This window comes from Marmota flaviventris, chromosome 18 (genome assembly GCF_047511675.1).
Source record: "Marmota flaviventris isolate mMarFla1 chromosome 18, mMarFla1.hap1, whole genome shotgun sequence".
Lineage (NCBI taxonomy): Eukaryota > Metazoa > Chordata > Mammalia > Rodentia > Sciuridae > Marmota > Marmota flaviventris.
In genome coordinates, this window is record NC_092515.1 from 37460436 (window position 1) to 37476785 (window position 16350).

Here is a 16350-nt window from a genome sequence, read left to right on the forward strand (position 1 = left end):
TTACCTGGTTTGGGTTCAGGGTAATAATACTGATCTCAAAAGATGGATTGAACAGTGCTCTCTTTCTCTCACCTCTTTTTTATGGAACAGTTTGTGCAGAATTGGGGTTCGTTCTTCGAATGTTTGGTAGAATTCTCCCACAAAATATTTTGAGTCTGGAGATTTCTTTTTTGCATGTTTTAAAAATTTAAATTCAATTTCCTTAATAATTATTGGTCCACTCAAATGATCTGTCTCGTGGTGGAACTGTCGTAGCTTGTGTATTGGGGAAAGGGGTCTTTTTTGTGGATCTTTATTCTATTCATTTGTTTATACATGGTGCTGAGGATCGAACCCAGCGCTCACACATGCCAGGCAAGCGCTCTGCCACGGAGCCCCAGCCCCAGCCGGATGTGCTGTGTTCTCTTATTATCACCATCTTAGATCTGCGTGGTCTGTGGTGACCTTCCCTGTTTCATTCCTGATACAGGCAATTTGTGTCCTCTCACCTTCTCTCTGTTCTCTGTCAGTCTTGCTGGAGGTTTGTCAATTTTATTGATTTTTTTCAAAGAACCAACCCTTTATTTCATTGATTTTCTCCATTTAAAAATAATTCATTGGCTTCTGCTCTTATCTTTATTATTTCCTTCCTCTGCTGGCTTAGGGTTTATATTGCTCTTCTTTTCCTTGGCTCTAAAGGTGGGATCTTAGACTATGGATTTGAGGGTTTTCCTTTTTTGTAACATATGCATTTAGTGCAGTAAAATCCCCTTTCAGCACTGCATTCAGTGGATTCCACAAAATTTGATGTTTTACCTTTTTTTTTTTTTCTTTTTTGTAATGGGGATGGAATCCACGGGTGCTCTACCACTGACTTCCATCTCTTTTTTGTTTATTTATTTATTTTAATTTTGGACAAGGTCTTGTTAAATTACTGAGGCAGGCCTCAAGCTTTCAATCCTCCTGCCTTAGCCTCCCCAGCCACTGGGATGATAGTCATGCGCCACCACACCTGGATTACCTTGATTTTTATTAGGTTAACGATATCTTAATATTTCCTTTGGTTCTCTCCTTTTTAATTCATTTAGAAGTGTACTGCTTAATTTCCAAGTATTTGGAGATTTTCCTGTTATATCTATATTGCCAATTTATAATTTGATTCCATTGTGGATAAAGAGAATACTCTATAAGATTTTGATTCTTTTAAATTTTTTGAAGTTTGCTTTATGGCCCAGGATATGGTCTCTCTTGGTATATGTTCATGGGCAAATTTAGTGTATGTTCTGCTGTTTTAAGGTGGAAAATATCAATTTGACCTTGTTGGCTGATTATTCCTATATATCCTTTTTGATTTTTTTTTAAATCTAAATGTCCTATCAATAGTTGAGAGAGGAATGCGGATATCTCCAACTTTAATTGTGGCTTGGTCCATTTCTCTTTCCAATTCCATCAATTTTTATTTCACATATTTTATAGTTCTGTTGTTTTTTTAGATTAATCTTTTTAAAAATTATTTTATATTGTCCCTTTCTGTCTCTGGAAATTTTCTTTGCTCTGAAGCCTACTTTAGCTAATTTATTAATACAGTCATTCCTGTTTTCCTTTGATTAGTGTTTACATGGTATCTCTTTTTCTATTCTTTAGTTTTCAACCTGCCTATGTGATTATATTTAAAACCTTGGAGAGGGGTATATAATTGCTTCATATTTTTAAATTAAATCTGCCAATCTACTATTTAGTTGGTGCATTTAGACTCTGCATTTAATGTAATTATTGGTAGGCTGGGACTTGACTTTGACATTTTATGTCTTTGTTTTCTGTTCTTTTTTTTAAAGAGAGAGAGAGAGAGAGAGAGAGAGAATTTTTTTAATATTTATTTTTTAGTTTTCGGTGGACACAACATCTTTATTTGTATGTGGTGCTGAGGATTGAACCCAGTGCCGCGACCATGCCAGGCAAGCGCGCTACCGCTTGAGCCACATCCCCAGCCCCTGTTTGTTCTTTTTTTTTAAATTTAATTTCTGTGTTTTTGTTTTCCTGCCAACCTGGGAAATGTTATTTGTTTTTTGTTTGTTTTCGTTTTGTTTTTGTTTTTGTTTTGTTTTTAGAATTCCGTCTATTTGGATGCACCTATTTTGAGTGGTTTCCTGGTTGCTCTAGGTATTACATTATGACCATATAACATATTGTTGTCCACTGATGTGATCATTTTACCAGTTTGAGTGACATATAGACATGTTACCTCCTATTAGGGTCCTTTACCCAGTTTATACTATAATTGTGTTAAAATTTTCTCTCTCTATATATTTACAACCACATCAGAAGCTGTAACAATTTTTGTGTCAACTTTACAACACAACCTAGAAAACTCTAGGTAAGGAGGAAAGCCTGTGGTACGGACCATGGTGCTTCTTTCATGTCCCTGAGGATCTGAGTTTCCTTCTTTCATTGTTTCTGTTTAGAGAATTTCCTGTAGTCATTTTAAAAAATTATTTATTTTTTAGTTATAGATGAATACAATATATTTATTTTATTTTTAATAAAATCGAACCCAGTGCCTCACGCATGCTAGAGGAGCACACTACCTCTGAGCCACAACCCAGCCCTATAGTCATTTTTTAAGGAAGGTAAATTGTCTTAATTTACTTTTCTCTTAAAATGTCTAGATTTGCTTTTCATTTCTGAAGAGCACTGTCAGGGGGTTGAGGATTCCATGTTGACAGTTCTTTTGAAAAATAGTGTTCCATTTCCTTCCAGCCAGCATGGTTTCTGGTAAGAAATCTGCTGTCATTGGAAATGTGTTTCTCTCATCGGAAAAGTATTTTTTATATTGTTATTTTGGTGGGGGTACCAGGGATTGAGCCATATCCCCAGCCTTATTTTGTATTTCATCTAGAGACAGGGTCGACTGAGTCACTGAGAGGCTTAGCCCCTCACTTTTGCTGAGGCTGGCTTTGAACTTGCAATTCTCCTGTCTCAGCCTCTCAAGCCACTGGGATTACAGGCGCTTACCACCCTGACCAACTCTTCTTTCTTTCTTTCTTCCTTCCTTTTTTTTTTTTTTGGTACTGTGATAGTAGGAGCAAATGTGACTCCATTTTGTTTTATGACTCCATTCTGTAAAACAGCCATGCCAAGTAGAAGAGTCATGACTGGGGCAAGATGTTCTTTTCCTTTTGCTAAAGAAACCTTTAAGAACACAGAACTACCTAATGGGGCATTGGTTCTGTAACTAGGGTAACAGGGCTCTGTTTCTGAAACTGGGGTGACTGGGATAACTGTGATTGGTTAGGCTTCCCTCTGCTTGACTGCACTGTCCCGCTTCTGTAACCTGGCTTGCTTGCATTGGCTAGACCCCTCCAAACATCCCTTTTGCGGTTTTCAGGCTTATAAGGAGTGCCCTTGCAATTGTTTGGGGCTGATCAGGGGAACAGCTTTATGTTCTGGTCAGCCGCCACCGGTGTGCTTCAATAAAGGCTTGATTCGGTTATACATGAGTGGTCTGGAAGTCAGTTTATGAAACCCTGGGACAAAGCTTTAACTATAACAGTACCAGGGATTGAATTCAGGGATTGAATTCAGGGGTGCTTACCACATCGCCAGCCTGTTTATTTTTAATTTTTGAGACAGGGTCTTGTTAAGTTGCTTAAGGCCTCACTAAGTTGCTGAGGCTGGCTTTGAACTTGAGATCCTCCTGCCCAGCCTCCCAAGTTGCTGGGATGACAGGCCTGTGCCATAGCCCTTGGCATCTTTCTTGCCTTTTTCAGGGACTCTAATGACACAAATATTGGATTTTTGTTATCCCACAAATCCCTGAGGTTCTGCTAATTTTGATTTTATTTTTTCAGCCTATTTTCTCTCTTGCTCAGACTTGGCGATTCCAGGTGTTCTCTCTTTCAGCTCACTGATTGTTTCTTCTGTCCCCTCCCTACATTTTCCTACTGGAGATTTAATCCAGAAGCACTCTACCACTGAGGTCCATCCCCAGACCTTTCTATTTTTAAATTTTGAGACTGGATCTCACTAAGTTGCCAAGGCTGGCCTTGAACTTGTGATCCTCCCACCTCAGGCTTTCAAGTCATTGGGATTCTAGGTGTGTGCCACTGTGCCCAGTCCTGTTTCCTTTATTCTGCTGTTGAACCCATTCACTAAGTTTTTAAGTTCAATAATTGTGTTTTTTAGTTCTAAAATTTCCATTTGGGTGTTTTTGTATCTTCTGTTTCTTTGCTGAGACTATCCATTTTTCATTTGTTTCAAAGATATTCATAACTACCAACTGAAGCATTCTATGATGGCCCTTTTAAATCCTTTGTCAGATAATATCTCTACCACCTCAGTGTTGGAATTTATTGGTCATCTATTTTCATTCAGTTTGAGATCTCTCTGACTCAGGTATGAGTGCTTTTTAAATCGTAAGACATTTTTGTATCATGTTATATGACTCTGGATCTTATTTAAGCCTCCTGTTCCCCCTGTTCCCTTTGAAATGCTCCAGCAGAGCAAGGGGTGTAGCACTGGTGGAGACAGTAGTTGAAGGTAGAAGTTCAAGTTCAAGTTCTCCCCTTTGCCTCTGTGGACACCTTGGAGGAGGCTATTGCCTCTTCCCTTTGGGCAGGAGTAGGATTTCTAGTTCCTCATATTCACCACTGACGTGACTGTGGGGCTAGCTTTGTTACTTTGTTACGTGACTGTGGGGCTAGCTTTGTCATGACCTGCACTGCCATAAATTCAGAAACTGATGAGGGGAGGTTCTATGAGGGATTGAGAAAAGACAAACAAACACATAGAGAGAAAGCTGGGTCCAGGTGGGAAACTGTCCCCTGATGGAGGAACAATGTCCCAGAGCTAGCTCAGCACATTTATTATATAGGTTTTACCATCAAAAGCTTGTTTGTGGGAAAGTTTCTGCACAGCAGGTAGACTGAAGGACACAGCACTGGTGAGACATCAGTGTGATCTTTTATGCTCAGAATTCTCTATCCCTGGAGCTAGTTCTGAGCTCTAGGTGCAGACACATGTACCTTGGTGCATCTGCACAGAGCCTTTTCAGGCTGGGCATCACCATAGCAACTGGACAATCTTGATCTGCACTTTGCACAGGAAGTTCCCAGCACAAACGCAGCCATGAGGCCAACAGAGATCATGATCCAAGCCACCGCTCTCCACACCAGGCTGTCTGAAAGTCTTGACTCTCCACTAGGCCTCTTCTGATACCACCCCAGAGAGAAAGGAGCAGAACATCTCAGGACTGCCAAATCAGGTGGCCCTGCTGTCACTCAGAAGGAGACCTTCATTATAAGCTGGTTGGAATGTGTGTGGCAGGGGTTATGACAGACTGACCAGCATGGAAATCTAGGGTTCTCCACTCAGCCTTGGCTGGTACGGGTACAGATGGGACCACAGGGTTTTTTGTTTTTTTTTCTATTTCATATATATACATATATATATATATATATATATATATATATATATATATATATATATATATTTTTTTTTTTTTTTTTTGTCAGAGTAGAGTAGTATTGTCTATAAATTTTCTCTGTTGCCAGCATGTCCCATGTCCCTTTCCTGATCTTCTGGCTAGAGATAGAGGCTTTGTTTGTTGTTTGTTATTTTTTGTGTGCATTGGCATTTCCAGGTTGTGAGCTTTCTCACCTCCAGGTATGCAATAGATAAGGTGAAACAGAAACCCAGGAAGCTTACCACCGAGTGTTGCTCAGGTCCCATGTCCCCTAGCCAGCCAGCCTTCTTCTCTCCAGTTCTCAGGGTTTTCTTGAATTTGTTTCACATATAACCTCCAGCATTATTAGTGGTACTTCGTGGGAAGAAGAGGATAATACAGGCCTTCTGTCTTTTCCAGAAGCAGAACAGCCCATTCCCTTTATAAAAAAAAATCCATAAACACTATTTTTGCTCTGCCCTTGAATTAAGTAATTAATATCCATTAAACCACAGGTGTTATGGTGGTGGTTGTTGTTGAAGTATAATTGACCTGTAATGAACCTCGCATATTTAAAATATGCAATTTGATGGGTACACACCCACGAAACCACCAGCACCATCCAGAGAGTGAGCACATCCCTCCTCCCAGAGCTGCTCCCCCTCCTCATGTTCTCTGTCATCACTCCCTGCCCCTCCCCACCAACCTCCAGCCAGCCATTTGCTGTCTGCCTCTATATATGAATTTGCATTTTTAAATGATCTTACAGATGTAGCCATGCGTCACTTAACAATGGAGATATGCTCTGAGAAATGCATCCTTCGGAGATTTTGTTATTGTGGGAGCATCATAGAGTTTACTTACACAAAATAAGATGGCTACAACCACACCAGGCAATAGCATCTTATTTATTTGTCTTTTTTTGTTTTTGTGATGGTGCTGGGATTAAACCCAGGGCCTCATGCATGTCAGGTAAGTGCTTTACTACGGAGCTACATCTCCAACCCCTAGTCTTCTGGGACCACCACTGTAGATGGAATATTGGTTCACAGTGCATGACTATATATACATCATGTGGGACACAAGTCAGCAATAAAAGGATCCAACTCCCAACCAATGCAACAAAATCGATGAGTCTCAAAGGGATTATGACTAGTGGAAGTGAAAGAAGCCAGAGTATATATGGTATGACTCCATACACACATATGCACGCATATATACAACGCATAGACGATCTGTCACAATATTTATATTTCATCTACATCACAATATTTTATTTTTATCTCCGTCTCTATCTATCACATCTCGACCTGGAACTGTTTCATTCATGCGCTACCTAAAATGAGGAATTCTAAAACTACTATTATGAAAAACCTTCCCAACTCCCATCTCCACATCTGCACTCGGCAGTTCTCCCGTGGGTGTTCATTCAATCCTGGGTGTGGGTGAAGGTTGAGGGGAGGGGAGGCCACTGGGAATTACTGGGAAAAGACTGAAATGGAGACGAGAGTTGCATCCCAGCTACAGCCCGCCATCCTTCTATGAAGCCATTGGCAGGCCATGCCCCCTCTTGGAACCCCGGCGCCCTGGTGTTTACAGTCACGGGGGTGGGCCCGGGTTGCCCCTTAATCCACAGCTGCTGGCCCTCTCTGTCGGCATCGCTGATGAAGGAGGGCAGTGCTGGGGACTCAGCTCATGAGCGGGGTCCTCGGCCCCAGTGTCAGCTCAGCATTGACGCTAGGCCTGGGGTCGGGTCGGAGTGGGGTCACCCGGTCCCCAGCTGTGCTTGCTCTGCTGGATCCTCTGGCTCAAGGTTGCTGAGCTAAATGCCTGCTGTCCTGGGGAACTCACACGCTACCCCAGCCTCAGAGGCCCCTCTCGAGGTCCCCAGCCCTCGCGGGCAGAGGATTCATTTTATGACATTTTCATTCCCCAGCTGACACTTGCTCTCGCTCGGGAGACCAGCTTTACCTCCTGCCCGAGCATCAGCAGAGCTTGCAGCCGCTCCGGGTGCTGGCTCCTGCCCAACTCAGCTGAGAGAGGATGAGCTGGAGTGGTCGAGGCTGAACCAGCGAGCTGCGTCCTCCTGGGCAGCATCTAGGTAAGGCCGAGAGGTGCCATGGCATCCCAGGCCCAGGCCCAGGCCTGGCACGAGCACCAGAGTGGCCTGAGGGTCTTCCCTTTCAGGCCTACCCTTCCCTCCTCCTTGCCGGCTCTCCTGCCCTCCTCTGCTGGGAGGACCCTCCAGGCCCCACGTGCTGCCTGGGGAAACTGAGGCAACGGGTAGGAGACGAGGGAGAAGGTGAAGCCAGCTCCCTGAAGCTTCTAGAGGTCGGGCTCTGGAGACCAGGAGGATCCTGGACAGAGAAGGGCAATGCTCAAGAACTCGGGTTCTGGGGCTGGGATGGGGCTCAGTGGCAGAGTGCCTGCCGAGCCTGCGCCAAGCTCCAGGTTCGAGTCCTTGTACCGCAGAAACCAATCAACAAGAGTTTAGGGTGCAGCCAGGCGCAGTGATGAACACCTATAATCCAAGCAGCTCGGGAGGCTGAGGCAGGAGGATTGTGAGTTCAAAGCCAGCCTCAGCAAAAGCAAAGCTCTAGCAACACAGTGAGACCCTGTCTCTAAATCAAATACAAAATAGGGCTGGGGATGGGGCTCAGTGGTTGAGTGCCCTGAGTTTAATACCTTGTACCCCCTACCCCATGAAAGAAAGAAAGAAAGACAGAAAATCAAGCAAGTACATCACATATGTGCTGCTAACACTGAAGAAAAAGCTCCAAGGCTTTTGCTAAAAAGATGCTCAGCAAAGCCAGGTGTGGTGGCGCAGGCCTGTAATCCCAGCAGCTTGGGAGGCTGAGGCAGGGGAGTCATGAGTTCAAAGCCAGCCTCAGCAAAAGCGAGGAGCTAAGCAACCCTGTCTCTAAATGAAATACAAAATAGGACTAGGGATGTGGCTCAGGGGTCGAGTGCCCCTGAATTCAGTCCCCAGTACCCACCATCATCAAAAAAAAAGAGATGCTTAGCAAGCGCTAGAGAGGTGCTAAGTCAACTTGGCCACCCATCCAGGACATCCTTCTTGACAACAGCCAGGGGACAGGGAGACTGGCTTTCTGGAGTTCCACCTGGTGTGGGTTGAGACCGTTTTGTGGAGACCGACACCATTCTGTCCACCAATGTGGTGTGACATTGGGGACACTGTACTAGCTCACTGAACATCCCAGCAGCAATCTCGAGGAGGGGAGCATCCTCATTTCACAGGCAGAGAAACTGAGGACCCCGGAAATACAGGAGTCGCACCAGGAGTTGACCTGGTGACCATGGAGACTGTCAGGTTTTGGCCTCACCTGGAGGTTCAGGGGACCTGTCCATGTCACCCTCCACCCCCACCCCACAGAGCCTCCTGCAAGGTCCCCACTGGCTCACGGCCAGGTCTCCTCTTGGGAAGAGGGACGACTTGGTAGAGCCAGACCTGGGGTAGGGATGAGAGGTGGAGCCAGACGCGTCCCAGGATCCCAGGCGACATGAAGGCAGTCATCAGACTGGTGAATTCTTTTCAAATGACGATGGTGAGAGGCTGGCGAGAGCTGGCCCTCAGCCGTACAGGGCCCTGACATCCGGGTCACTTGACCAGTTAAGATGAGGCCTTGTCCTATCTCCCTCCTCCAGCTCCACAGTGACACAAACCAGTCTCTCCAGGAAACGTCACATCAAAGGAGACCTACCAGGGGACCTACTGGAGGAGAAGCCGGTGGAGAGGAAGGACATGGCCCCCAGACTCCCCCTGCTTCCTCCCACGGAGGCCAGGCAGGGCAGACGTCAGCTGGGCTCAGGAAGGAGGCCTAGGAGGACATGCCGGTCCCACCTCTGAGCACAGGACTCTCTCTGGGCACTTCCCCCTGAGCGCACTGTGAGCCGCTGACAGCAGGTCCCACAGGCTGTGCCCACCCGTGGGGAAGGCAGCTGAGAGCCTGGGCCCGCCCCTCCCCTCCCGTCAGTGATTCATGGGTTCATTCAAAGATTCCGAGCACTTACTCTGTGCCAGGCGCTGGGCCCTGGGGACACGGTGGTCTATAAGAACAACACATGCCCTTGAAGAGTTCATGGCCTAGTTAAGTGACAGGCATTGATCCTGACACTCCACGGCTGCAGGCATAACTGTGAGATGGGCTGAGAGGAAGGGAAAGAGCTACATGGTGTTGGAGGAGATATAAGGAGACCTAATGCGTCTGGGAGGACTGACTGAGGCAGTGACTCAAGGTGAGAGCAAAACAGCAGTGAGTTAAGCAGGCCAAGAGGGGAGGGAGGGTGGCCTGGGTTGAAGGGACTGCATGGGCAAAGGTCCTGTGGCAGAAGACAGTCTGGTCTGTAGAAACAGGGGTGGTCCGCATGGCAGAGCACAGAGGGAGGAGGGAAGCGTGGTGCTTGGCCAGACTGGCTGTGCGGGGTCTCAGAGGCCAATTCAGGGTTCAGTCCCCATCTTAAGAGTAACCGATGGCTAGTCACAGGTGCTAACTTGCATTTTGAAAAAACATATTTTTGGCTGCCCTTCGAGAATAGAGAGAAAGTCCTGCCTAGGATTGGGGAAGCGAGACAGGAAGCCAGGGCAGGCCTTGCAGGAGAGGGGAGAGGGTGGGAAGAGGGTTAGAGGCCAATCTCAAGGATTTTCAGACAAGTGTCCCTGAGTCCTGGGTGATGGATCGCCAGGAGTCAGGACTGAGTTCAGGAGAAGGAAGAATGCAATGACCCCAGACTAACCTGGCAGTGCCCGTGCCTCCACGCACAGCGAGAAATCCAAGCCCCCTGGCGCACTGTTTTCAAAGCTGATTTTTCTCTCCTTCCCTCCCTGGGCTTTGACAAGGTGTGTGTGGTGTGCCCCTGGAGAAAGCCCCTGTCACTCACTCATTCCACCAGCCCTGATCACTGGGCCCTCAGCTGTCTGTATTTTTGCTTTTGTAAACAATGCCACAATGAGCATTTGTGTGGCTGAGTATTCGCACCCACATTTACAGATTACAGGTGCCCAGAGACGCCCCTGGGGTAGATTTCCGTAACTGTGCCCATTGTCTCGGCAGCATTTCGCTGGTGGATGGAGGGAGCCTTTCCCATGCCTAAGGCCAACGCTGCTCTACCTTTAATATCTGGTACCTGGAGAATAAAAAGCCCAAACCTGTTGAGCAAGGCTCTATGAAGCCCCCAGATCACTCCGATGCTCTGTGCCTGCCTCCTCGTGGGCTCCAGTTCTCCCCCAGACGACAGATGGCTCTGTAGGGGTGAAACGCTATTGCTCAGCCAACAGATGAGCCTTGTGACCATGTGGGTTTGGGGACCCTCTTGCTGTGGCTCTGAGCGCCCCCACAGGGCCTGGGACTTCGGGACACCTGGGAAGTCATTCCCCTCCAGTTTGTTCATTCTTCGGAGGGAAGAGATGGAAGCCGGAGGGCTGCTGAGCTGGGAGGACTGGGGAAGGCGAGGAGGGGACACTGTGGGATGAGGCCAGCCCTCTGGGGGACAAGGCCACGGCTTAAAGGCTGGGGCACTGCCTTGGGGATCCAGCCTGTGGTCATTTCCTGAAGCAGGCAGCCCTGTCCCTTGGCAGCAAGACCAGCTACCTAATTTGTGGGGCCCAGATTAAAATGAAGGTGTGGGACCCCCCTTTCCAAATTGCTTACAATTTCAAGGCAGCAGCAACAGAGCATTAGACCAAGTGCTGGCTCTTGGAAGGGCAGAGCCCCTGTGACCTCGTAGCCACCTGCCTGTCCTGGAAGCCGGTCCTGCCTGGAAAGGGTCTCCACCCTCCTCATGGAGCAGCAGAGAGGAAGTGGGGGAAGAAAGGACCAAGGGCCAGCCAAGCCCAGCCCTGGCCCACTGCCGCACAGCCAGGGACCCCCAGGGCAGGTGCACCCAGAGCACCTGGGGGGCCATTAACCCTGTGAACCTGACTCATGGGTGGCCTCGGGTAGCAGGACTGAATCCTCTGAGGAATCAGGAGAAGGCGTGGAGACTAGCCGCATGCACAATGGCGGCACTTCCTGCGCCCTCACATGCACCTGGGTCTGTGCTTGGCCTTCAGAGCCACCCCTCTGGACTGGAGCCTGTGTCCCCCAGAGAGGGGAAGGGTAGAGCCCAAGCAGCCGGCCTGCCACTCACTTGCTCTTCTTGTCCACGTCTCATCCCATCCTGCAAGGGACCAATGGCGGTGGGGACCTAGGGGAGGAGCCTGGGGTCCCAGTTCCCACAGCCACCACCCTCTGCTCCCGCTCCTCCTGCCTGCACGAGGTGGGGTCTGGGCAGGGGTGTGCAGGAGCGAGTGTGTTCTGGACAAGCAGGGGCCCCCCCTTCCTCAGGGCAGTCGGACCCCACCTGCTGGCCTCCAGAGCCAGGGCCAAGGCCACCGCCACGTCTCAGCTCCTGGCCGGCCCTGGCTGCTGGTCCCTGGCGCCTGGGTTAGTGTTTTCGAATCAGCCACGCAGCAGCCCTTCCACTCCATCCGGGTTTGCTCTTCCATAAAAAAATTAATGGTCCCTGCAAATAAATAAGCACAACAACGGGGAAAGGCTTTCTAGACAATCAATTAAAAGCCTGGGAGAGGGATTATCTCATTGAAATATCAATTTTTAATAGCGCTGCATCTGTGAGTTTCCTCTCAAAAAACTTTGTGCAGTGCGCTCGCCGTCTTGTTGCTCTGACTCGGCTCCCTGCTGAGCCTCTGGGCAGGCCTCTGGGCACCCGCCTGGAGCCGGGGCCTGCGGGGAGCCGGAGGCTCACTCTCCATTCACCCAGGGCTTGGCGAGCTGGCTGTGTGCCAGGCAGAGGGGCTGGTACCCCGGTGAGCGCGGGCGCAGGAAGCGGGCACTGGTCAGGTGGGGAGATCAGGAAGGCGAAGTCATCTGGAAAAGTAAATGTCAAGAGACAGAACTGGGGGCTCACGGGGACCTGGGAGCACAGGAGCGGGGGAAGCGTTTGCCACTTCTTGCCCTTGGGGAGTGGCCTTTAAAAGGAGACCAGAGGGTGTGAAGGGAAGCTGACCCAGGCAGAAGGAACAGTACACCCGGTGGCCCTGAGGCAGGAAGGGTGATGGAGGAGTGGAAGGAAGGCGGGGCGGGGACACAGTGAGTGAAGGGACAGTGGGACACGGTTGGAAGGGCCACCATCCAGACCTCCGCGGTCCTGGAGGCCAGGGAAGGGTGTGTGGTCCCTTCAATGAACCCCGTGAGCCTCTGGGAGTGGCCCTAGTTCGAGTCCTGCTTCTTAGCTGCGGTGAGGCCAGGGGGGCTGCTGCAGGCCTTACCTTGGCTTTCTCACCTGCGAGGCCCGTCACAACGTGACCACCCTGGGCTGCGGCGGTAGCCCAAGAAACCACAGAGGCCGATTCCCAGGCTGCACCTCTTTTCTCTGGGCCCCACCCCTCTTAGCTTGGCAGCATCTTCAGCTCCCCCCTTGGGGACGGGATCAGATAAGCTCTATCTGATGCAATATTCCCACAGCCAAGTTCCCAAGGAGCTCATTCCACACCTGACTCCAATTTAACAGGGAAGGGAGGGGGCGGGAGGGGGTGTGGCCGGGAGCAGACAGAGCTGCCTGCTCTCTGAGGTGACAGCCCTTCCTGCAGTGAAGAGCCCCCAGGCCTCAGGGGGAGGCTCCCGGGATTGGCTGGGCCAGGGGAGCGGCTGGGTGGGGCCAAGTCTGCAGCCGCAGATGGGGGACAGTGGATCCCTGGCCCAGCTGAACAAATGCACTTTCCCCACCTGGATAATGGGGGGTGGCGGGGACACGGGTCAGGACAGGTGCCCTTGGACAACCAAGGGCGGACGAACAACTGCACCTCTGGGGTCTTGACCCCTCCTTCTACTCCCTACAGAACACCCCCAGATTACAACCGTGGACACTGAGGCTCAGAGGCCGAGCTTCTTGCTTAGTTAGCAGGGAGGAGAACCCACATAGGGTTGGGGTGCCCTCTCTAGAGTTTTTGTAAATTTATTTCTTGGGTGCTTGCACACACTGGGCAAATGGTCCATCACGGATCTATATCCTCCGGAGTTATTTTAATAAAGGGGCAACGGATTAAGATCCTATTGGAGGGGCTGGGGTCGCGGCTCCGTGGTAGAGCGCTTGCCCAGCATGTGTGAGGCTCTGCGGTCAATCCTCGGCACCACATATACATAAATAAAATAAAGGATTTTTAAAAAATCCTATTGGGAGTATCTGGGGTTCCCAGGATGCAGTTGCTAGGCACACTGGGAGAAGCCGTGTGGCTCAGTGTTTGCAACTGGGTAACGAGGATGGGTGAGACTCGGGATGAGGAAGGGCTTGCGGAGTGATCTAGGGGCACAGGGCTTGGGGACGTCCCTCCAGCTCCTTGGTGCCTCTTTGGCTCTGTCCCCCACTTCTCTGCCCCTCCTTCCTCTTCTCCCTGGCACCTACCCAGAACCTGCTGGGACCAGGCTCAGACCTGAGCTTAAGGCTGTAGCCCCAAATGCCAGCTCTTTGAGTTGACGGGATTTGAACCCTACTCCTGTCACTTGCTGGTGGGTCCTGTCCCTCTCTGGACCTCAGGTTCCCCATCTCGCTGTCGTCCATCTCCTGGGCAGCTGTGAAGATTGCTATTCTGTGGCAGAACAGAGAAGCTTGAGCCCAGCTGACCCTGTCCCTCCCCTCATGGGGAGATTCCGGTTCCTGCAGGCAGGACCCCTATCCCTGTCCTCAAGAGTGGGGCAGTCCAGGCATGTCCCTAAATCCCTGTGAAGGCATCTGGTGTCCAGTCTGACCTGGCCATGAGCAGTTGAAGAGATGGTGCTGGGGAAGCTGGGGTGAGGGGGCTCACCCAGGGCCCGTCTGGACTGTATCTCAGAGTGACAGGCACCGAGAGCCCTGGGAGAAAGTGCTCCAGGGTGAGCCAGCGTCTGGGGGCACTTGTGGGGCCGTGGAAAGCGGCTGGTCCTCTGATTGGAGAGGGGGAGGCCAGGGCTCCTGGAGGAGGAGGATAGGGGCAGAGGCTGGAAGTGGGAAGGGGAGGAGGCCGAGGGTTCTGAGCACGGAACCTCCCCAGCTCGGCTGGAGGGGGCAGGGGAAGCCGTCCAGGGAGCCCCTGCTCCATTGGGAGGCGCCCGCCTGGGGCCCCGGAGGCAGCTGGCGTCTAGCAACCCTGCAATTAGGGAAGGAGGCAGAGGAGCCAGGTGGGGGCGGAGCAGGCTGAGGGCTGCAGCTGGCTCTTGGGTCCTGCCTCTGCCTCCAGCCCCCAACCTGCGGCCCCAGAGGCTCGGCCTGGCGGGGCTAGAGGTCTCCCAGGCAGACAAGCTCCTGGGGTCTTCACAGCCATAGGAAAGGCCAGAAAGGTAACATGAACAGCGAAGTCACGCTGGATGTGGGTTTGGTCGACCCGGACCAGTCTGTTGTGGTTCCCATTTTACAGATAAGGAAATGAAAGCCCAGAGAGGGGAGGCAGCTTAGCAGAAGACACACAGCTAACTGGAGAGCAGCCTGGGTCAGAAGCCCCATTCGTCTGGAGGGTTGTGGTTTGAATGCCTGGCTCTGGACCAAGGAGGGGCTGTCTGGTAGTCAGGTTGGGCAAAATGACCTTGGCTGGAGTGCAAGGGCAGACTGCAGGGGAGGAGGCTGGTCAGGCTGGGTCTGGCCCCACTGGTTCTGCAGCCAGTCTGGGCACTCCAGGCCTGGAGGAGAGGCCCTGGCACCACTGCCCGGGGCTACGGCGTTCAGTGCCCCCCTGGCGGCTGCCCTCTAGGAGAAAAGCAGCTGTCCAGCCCCAGCCAGGGGCTGGGTTCCGGCTTCCACCTTCTACCATCTCCACCACCCATCTTCCCTCCACCATCCATCACCATTTCCCTCCTCCCTCTTCCCTGTCTGCTAACACTCGAAGATCCCCAGGGCACTGTGCAGGCAGCAACCCACTAGTACTCTAGGAATGAGTGGGGCTGGGCCTGGCTGAGGCTGCAGTGGAGTGGGTGGGGTGCAGGGGCCATGTGCAGCCTTGCCCCAGAGGGTGGCATGGGTGGACTCTAGACACAGGCTGCCTGACCTGGGATCCCTGTCTCATGAGATCATTCATCAGCTGTGTGACCTTGGGATAGTTACTTGCTCTCTCTGAGCATAAATTGGGCTGGTGATGATAATAGCCGCCTCCTGAGGCTGTTGGGAAAGATCAGCAAGACACACGGCATGTGAGGCACCCAGTGTGGCTCTTGGCAGTCACCTCTGTGCTGTCGGGAGCCTGGGACAGTGCTGAGCCGTGCATGATGTGCATGTGTCCTGACTGTATCTGGCACTGACCTGGCTCTGTGTGTTTCCTCTCGGTCACTCCAGGGCTCCCCCCCTGTTCCAAGGGAAACTGGATTCGGCCAGAGGCCGCACCACGCTCAAGTTCCTGCAAGGTTGGGGCAGAGATCTAGAGGAGATGGGTGCAGGTAAGGTCGGATAAGGGTGGGGACTGCCTACAGCATTCCAAGGAGACATGTCTCTCTGCCCAGCAGCTCTGGCCGTGGGGGAGCGTGAGCCCGGAGTGGCCAGAGGTGCTGATGCCTCAGGAGAGAGAAACCCACACTTTTATGTGAAAACTTCCCATTACTAATATTAGCCGTGCATTAAAGGTTTTTTTAAAGCATCATCTGAGCCAAAGCTAATGCTTCTTCTGGCAGGCGCCGCGCCCCGCCCACTGGGAGGCTTGCTGTAGGGAGGGGAGCGCAGGGGGCTGGAGCAGGGACCCAGGGGACCCCGGCTGAGCTGCCCCTCCACAGTGGGGGTGGGAGGCGGCCCTTTCCTGCCATTCCGGGTGCAGCCTGGGGGGAGATGGGCTGTAGGGGGCCCGGCTCAACCCAATCTCGCCCAGGTGCCATGCCGGGCAGTCTGGGAGCCCGGAAGGGGCCTGTTCTGTGTCTGGGGTGGCCGGGCAGGTGGAGGTGGCTCCCAGGGCTGCTACC